The sequence below is a fragment of the Penaeus japonicus genome, unplaced genomic scaffold (assembly GCF_977035675.1).
Source record: "Penaeus japonicus unplaced genomic scaffold, GWHDUDI00000001_assembly GWHDUDI00000032, whole genome shotgun sequence".
NCBI lineage: Eukaryota > Metazoa > Arthropoda > Malacostraca > Decapoda > Penaeidae > Penaeus > Penaeus japonicus.
This window is the reverse complement of record NW_028234434.1, coordinates 26,123,150-26,130,649: the sequence shown is the minus strand read 5'-3', so window position 1 is coordinate 26,130,649 and position 7,500 is coordinate 26,123,150. Positions and strand designations below refer to the sequence as shown.

Below are 7,500 nucleotides of genomic sequence, written 5' to 3'. Positions count from 1 at the left end.
CCTCCTCCTCCTCCTTCTTCTCCTCAACTCTCTCTTCCACCATCTCTTCCTCAGCCATTTCCTCCACCTCTTCCTCCCCCTCCTCAGCCTTCTCTTCCACCTCCTCTTCAACCTCCTCTACCACCATCTCCTCCTCCTCCCTCCTCAACCTCCTCTACCACCATCTCCTCCTCCTCAACCTCCTCTACCACCATCTCCTCCTCCCTCCTTCTACTCCTCCTCCCTCCTCCTCCTCCTCTACCTCCTCCTCCTCCTCCTCTTCCCTCACAAACGACGCCTCTCGTCCCACCGCCACATGTGTCGAACATGCAAAAAGCCCTTCATTAATAGAATCTAAATTAAAGTTGCATTTCTTTTTATCAGTTTGGCCCGATCGCCGCTCATTAATCACTGTCGGGGGAATCACCTCTCGGGTTCTGTGTGGATCTGTTTTACCGGAGTTCGTGTATATCGGAGGACGACTAATTTATCCTCAGAGTGTCGCCTGTAAACAGATCATTCATCAAGTAAGCTGATAGAGTGTCTCCTTTTTGTGGACTTCGGGGACAACAAGGGATGAAACCTTTCTTTTATTTGTGGGTGTGTGTGGGGGGGGGTGGGGGGTTGTATGTGTGGGGTGGGTCGGGGGGGGTTGTGTGTGTGTGTGTGTGGGGGGGGGGGGGGGGTGTGTGTGTGTGTGTGTGTGTGTGTGTGTGTGTGTGTGTGTGTGTGTGTGTGTGTGTGTGAGAGAGAGAAAGAGAGAGAGAGAGAGGGTTGTATGGATATTAATTTTAAAATTAAATTAAAATGGAAATTAAAAACAAAAAACATACATTCTTTCTTCCGTGCTCATCCCAGAGCATCCCAGCATCAAGTCCAAAGAAAGATGTCAAAGCCCCGTTCCACGCACGTTGCATGCTATTGTTGTGCAATAACTGTCACCCAAACGATGCAATCCATCGCCGCGAGACAGACTTTGAAGAAGGACCTCCGCGCAGGGACGTCTCGTAGGACTCGGGATGACAGGAAGAATGAAGGAGGATCTAGGGGGTGGGGGTGGAGGTGGGTGGGAGTGGAGGTGGAGTGGAGACGGAGGAGGGAGAGGAATGATGGGGGAGGGGGAGGGGGAGGGAGAGAGGGGAAGCGGGTGGAGGGGGAAGATGGTAAGGAGATTTAAGGGTTTAGTGGAAGAGGTTAGAGAAGATGGTGGAGGTGGATGTGGAAGGATGAAGGGTGGAGGATGGTGGATAAGTGCTTGTGATAGTGGTGGTCGTGGTGATGGAAAAGGGAGAGGGGGGGACGACGAGAAGAATACTAAAACATGGTAACGAGGAAATATGTAAAGGAGTAGATGAAGGAGGAGTAGAAGAAGAAGAAATAAAAAGAGGAAGGAGGAGGAGAAGGAGAAGAGAATAGAGGAAGAGGTGGCTGGAATAAAACTGAAGTTAAAAGGAAGGCTAAGGATTTCGAGACAGGAGGACAGGTAGGAAGAAGAAGACGAAACAAAAGACAACGACGTGACGCGTGGCCCATCACCCCCACCCCCACCCCTACCCCCCTTATAAAAAAAAAAACGAAAGAGAAAAAATAAAAGACAAGAAAAAGGGGTGTCACTCGTGTGGCTTGTTGGGTGTGTTGATCTGACGAGTTAACAGGCGAGACTTGGCGAGATAATAAGAGTGGGTCTCGCTCAGCTGACATTATGGGACACTCGGACGCGGCAGAACTACGCGACACGCTGGGACGGGGCGCGAAACGTGTCGCCCTCGGAATTTATGGGTATTATTTTTCTTGTGGTTGCGTTTCGAGTTTGGTTGTTTTTGTTTGTCCTTTGGTGGTGTTGTCCTGTTCGATGTTCGTTCGTTTTTTCGTGTGTTTTTTTTCTTTCTTTGTGTTGTGCTCGGAGTAAAAAAAAAAAAAAAAATACGTGCATTATTTTTTTTTAATTCTTTTTTGGAAATGTATCGTCTTTATAGTGTTTTAGAAATGTGTCTTATTGTGTTGTGATTATTTTCAGGATAAAAGAGAGAGAGAGAGAGCGAGAGAAAGAAATATGTAAAATGTGATTAACGGATGGAAATTTGTTGTAATTCATCTACCTCAGAATTTCATGTATTATTACCAAAGATAATTGTTTTGTTATTTTCGTTTTCTTTTTGTGGAAAATCGCTATTGAAAAAGAAAGAAAAAGAAAAAGAAAACGCGTGTGAAATAAATCAAATCGGTTCTGTGAATGTTTCGAAAGTTTTTCTTATTATTTGTAAAGGAAATAAAAGGAAAAAAAATAAGTGAGAGAAAAAAAACAACAACAACAAAATCAGATCCTTTTAAACTTAGCGATGGAAACCACTCAGGATGACACGATCAGGATCCAGAAAATACCTGTTGGCGACGGCATCTCGGCGACGACCGCGTGATGACGCCGACGACGACGACGACCACGACCACCACCCCCGAAACGACGAGATAAAGCGAGGGATGCTGAGAGTGGAGAACAAATCACTCGAAGCGAAGAGATTGAAATAGAATCAACCCTCCTCAAGTTGACCTACACGAGGCACACACGGGGATACAGAGGAAAGAAAAGAAATCCTTATTATATATAAAAAGAGAGATAAAAACAAACAAACAAACTAACCAACCGTGTGACGCCCCCCCGACGCCCCCGACATCGCCGCTGACGTCACCATGTCTCTCAACCTGACGTCACCAAACAACACGGGCGCCGTTCGACCCGACGCGTCCAACCTGCTGATGTGCAAGCAGTGGTGGCGCGTGTGTTGGGTCTACGGCGACCAGTACAAGCAGTACAGGCACTTGTACTCAAAGAAGAGCAAGATCAACACCCTCAGGAGCAAAGACACTAACAAGGACGCTAACAAAGACGCTACTAACAAAGAGGCGAACAAGGACACCAATCGGGAGAACGAAAAGAAGGACCATATATGTGATGGGTGAGTTTATTTTTGTTTTTTTTGTTTTCTTTTTTCTTTTTGTTGTAGCTTTTTATCGCCTTTTTTTTCTTCTTTTCTTTATCGGCGATGTAGAACAGGGAGGTTAACCAGTGATAAATTAATTTTTATGGCGTCGGTACACGCTGGAGGTTGTTGCTGCAGCTGCTGTTGGTCAGGGCTGTCTCCCCTCTCCCTCTCACTCCCTCTCCCTCTCCCTCTCCCTCTCCCTCCCTATCTCTATCTCTATCTCCCTAGATTTCTCTATCTTTTTACCTATCTATCTATCTATTTCTATCTTTGTCTATTTCTTTGTCTCCCACTTTCCCTTCCCCTCCTCCTCTCCTTCTCCCTCTCCCTCTCCCTCTCCCTCCCTATCTCTATCTCTATCTCCCTAGATTTCTCTATCTTTTTACCTATCTATCTATCTATTTCTATCTTTGTCTATTTCTTTGTCTCCCACTTTCCCTTCCCCTCCTCCTCTCCTTCTCCCTCTCCCTCTCCCTCTCCCTCTCCCTCCGTATCTCTATCTCTATCTCCCTAGATTTCTCTGTCTTTCTACCTATCTGGCTATCTATTTCTATCTTTATCTCTTTCTTTGTATCCCACTTCCTCTCCCCCTTATCCATTCGTTCTCCCTCTCCCTCTCCCCATCCTTCCTCCCTATCTCTCCATCTCCCTCTCCCTCTCCCCTTCCCTCCTCCCACTCCTCTTCTCCCTCCCCTCTCTCACTCCCATTCCCACTACCTCTCCCTCTCCCTCTCCCCATCCCCTTCCCTTCCCTCTCCCCTTCCCTCCTCTCACTCCTTCTCCTCCTCCCACTCCCCCTCCTCTTCACTCCCTCATAAATTGTTCCCGACGACAAAAAGGTATCGGGGATCGCGTAAGAATGTCAGCGATGCCGATAAAAAGGCCTTGTAGCTCCGTCCCGATCCCACGGCCGTACCCAGCACAGGCACACGCACACACACACGCACACACACTCACACTCACACACTCACACTCACACTCACACTCACACTCACACTCATACTCATACTCACACACACACACACACACACACACACACACACACACACACACACACACACACACACACACACACACACACACACACACACACACACACACACACACACACACACACACACTAACACACACACATACACACACATACACACACACACACACCTCCTTCCCTCCCTCCGTCCCTCCCTCCATCCTTCCCTCCCTCCCTCCCTCCCTCCCTCCCTCCCTCCCTCCCTCCCCTCTCGCACACCTCCCTCCTTCCCCCCTTCCTTCCCTCCTTTCACCCTCCCCTCCCTCCTTCCCCCCTCCCCCTCCCTCCCTCATTCCACCCTCCCCTCCCCCCTCCCCTCCTCCTCCCCTCACATACACACGCGCGCGCGCAGGCATGTAGTGATGTGTTCAACAGCGGACAAGTTGCTTAGTTGGAGCCGACACACTTTATTTAGGGAGGTCGGCGATTGTGTTCAGTCGGCCGATAAGATTCCGATTGTTGACAAGGTGTATGTTTCTTGTTGTTCTTGTGATTGTTGTTGTTGTTGTGGTTGTTGTATTGTTGACTTTGTCCTTTTCCTTCTTATACTGGACGTTACTTACCACCTATTCTTCCTTTTCCCCTGCCTCTTCTTCTTCTTCTTCTTCTTCTTCTTCTTCCTGTTCTCCTTCCTCCTCCTCTTTTTCCTCTTCTTCTCTCCTCTTTTATCTACCCCTTGTTTCCTCGTCCCGCTTCCCCCCCCCCACCCTCCTGTTACTTCCTCCCCCCCACTTCTACCGTCCTCCTCCTCCTACCTTCTCCCCTCCACTTCTACCGTCCTCTTTCTCTCCTTCCCTCTCCCTCTTACCTCCTCCTCCCATCCTTTTCCTTCTCTTTTTCTTACCTCCTCCTCCCATCCTTTTCCTTCCCCTTCTCCTCCTCTCTTCCCATCACATGGAGATGCATCCCCCTACCCCCCACTACCCCTCCACTTCCAACCATGAGCAGGGGGGGGGGGGTCGGGGAGGCGCGGGCACCGGTATCTTGAGGGATATCGTCCGTAATCATGTTTTCTCCACGAATTCACTTCCGCCCCGCCTGTCGTTTCTCGCTCAACGGACGGCCTCAGGTCTGTTTTTTTTTTTTTTTTTTTTTTTTTTTTTTTTTTTTTTTTTTTTGAGGGGGGAGGGGGGTCGTCGTCGTTCTACATGACTAAGATTGAATTTAACGTCGGTTTCCTTTTTTTTTTTTTTTTTTTTTTGAGGTAAGGGGGGAGGGGGAGTTGGGGTGGGGGTGGGGGTATATATATACGTTGGTACTTAACGTGCCGTGCCTTTGGGGCTTGGCTGTTATAGTTCATCTGTTGGACGTTTTTTTTTTTTTATCTTTCTCCTCTCTCTCTTTCTCTCTCTCTCTCTCTCTCTCTCTCTCTCTCTCTCTCTCTCTCTCTCTCTCTCCCCCTCTCCCTCCTCCTCCTCCTCTCCCTCTCTTACCTTCCCTCTCCCTCTCTCCCTCCCTCCCTCCCTCCCTCCCCATTAATCCCCCTCCTCCTCTCCCTCTCTTACCTTCCCTCTCCCTCCCTCCCTCCCTCCCTCCCTCCACATTAACCCCCCTCCTCCCTCCCTCCCTCCCTCCCCATCAATAAACACTCAAACTCGAGTAACAAAACACGTGTCCAGACGCACAGTTACATCTCCTCCCCCTCCCCTCCCTCCCCCACCCCCCATTTTACCCCACCCCACCCCACCCTACCCTACCCCCTTTAACCACCCCCCTTACACACTGTTGCACAAGTCGAGGGACCGAAGTTGCACAGGCGAAGTTGCACGAGGAAGTTAGACGAGGCAACGGAGCATCTGCGGTCGTCGGTTCCCGGGGCGTCGAATTCTTCCCAGTGTTGTTGATTGGGCGTATAGATCATCTCGGACAGGTAGCGGTAGCCGCGGCGGGCAGCGAGAAGAGAGAGGGCAGATGGAGAGAGGGGCAGATGGAGAGAGAGGGGGGCAGATGGAGAGGGAGGGGGAAGGGGGGATGAGGGAGGAGGGAGGGAAGGGGGAGGAGGGGGGGAGGGAGAGGAGAGAGGCTGAAGGAGAGGGAGGGGGGAGGGAGAGGGAGAGGGAGGGAGGGAGAGGGAGGAGGGAGGGATGGGGAGAGGGAGAGGGAGAGGTGAAGGGAGAGGGAGAGGGAGGGAGAGGGAGGGAGGGCATAAGGAGAGGGAAGTGGAGGGAGAGGGAAGGGAGGGAGGGGGGAAGGAGAGGGAGGGGAGGAGAGAGAGAGGGAGGGGAGGGAAGGGAGAGGAGGGAGAGGCAGAAGGAGAGGGAGGGAGGAGGTGGAGGAAGGGGAGAGGGAGGAGGGGAGGAAGGGAGGGAGGAGAGGGAGGGAGGGAGAGGGAGGAGGGAAGGGGAGGGAGGAGAGGATAGGGAGATGGAGAGAGAGAGAGAGAGAGAGGAGAGAGGAGAGGGGAGAGAGAGAGGAGAGAGAGGAGAGAGGGGGGAGAGAGCGAGAGATGTTGAGAAAATTGAGAGACATCTATCTATATGTGTGTATATGTATATATTTACGTGTGTGTTTATATATATATATATATATATATATATATATATATATATATATATATAGAGAGAGAGAGAGAGAGAGAGAGAGAGAGAGAGAGCGAGAGGAACTGTAGTGTTGTAGGCGCTTGTGTCGAGTCATCCTTCCCTAGGTGTAGCGGGGTCCTTGGAGGGGTCTGTGTGTGTTTGTCTGTCTTTGTTGGCCTGTCTGTATCTCTCTCTTCTATTCTTCTGCTCGTTTCTTCTCTTAACACACTCTCTCTTTGTCTTTCTTTCGGTTGCTTTCTCTCTCTCTATCTGTCTATCTTTCACTTCCTCACTCATTCACTCACTCATTCTTTCATTCCCTTCCTATCTCTCTCTCTCTCTCTCTCTCTCTCTCTCTCTCTCTCTCTCTCTCTCTCTCTCTCTCTCTCTCTCTCTCTCTATCTATCTATCTCTCTCTCTCTCTCTCTCTCTCTTTCAATCTCTCTCTCTCTCTTTCACTCTGTCCGTTCACCCTTGCTTCCTCATTTCCCCCTGTCCGTTCATCCATGGTTCTCTCTGTTCATCCTGTCCATTCAGTCATGGTTCCTCTGTTCACCCATTCTGTTCACTCTTTGTCTCCTCTGTTCACCCTGACCGTTCACCCTGGGACTCCTGCGTTCACTCCCTCCACCACCCAGTAGCGTCTCCCTTCACAACCTTTTAGGTCCACGTTTAACTACCCTTCTTTTACTCCCTTAATCACCCTTTAGGTTCGTCTTCCTTCATCCTTTCTTGTTTTCCCTTCACCACCCTTCTTGTTCTCCCTTCACCACCCTTCATGCCTTTCCTTTATCACCCTTCTTGCTCTACCTTCATCACCCTTCTTGTTCTCCCTTCATCACTCTTCTTTTTCTCCCTTCACCACACCTTGTTTTTCCTTCGTCACCTTTCTTGTTCTCCCTTCACCACCCTTCATGCCCTCCCTTCATCACCCTTCATGCTCAACCTTCACGACCCTTCTCATTCTCCCTTCACCACCCTTCATGCCCTC

At 49.9% G+C, this 7,500-nt stretch overlaps 1 protein-coding gene and 1 long non-coding RNA gene across 2 annotated transcripts in view; both read left to right on the top strand.

The window, feature by feature from the left end:
- Positions 1 to 2,937, top strand: part of LOC147467976 (uncharacterized) — a 13,550-nt gene extending 10,613 nt beyond the window's left edge. Inside the window, exon 2 of the long non-coding RNA XR_015192678.1 lies at positions 1,997 to 2,937. This is a non-coding gene — a long non-coding RNA (uncharacterized LOC147467976). The remainder of the gene's footprint in view (positions 1 to 1,996) is intronic.
- The window catches only part of LOC122260718 (uncharacterized), a 269,854-nt gene that overhangs the window by 154,144 nt on the left and 108,210 nt on the right, over positions 1 to 7,500 (top strand). The gene's annotated exons all lie outside the window — the stretch shown is intronic.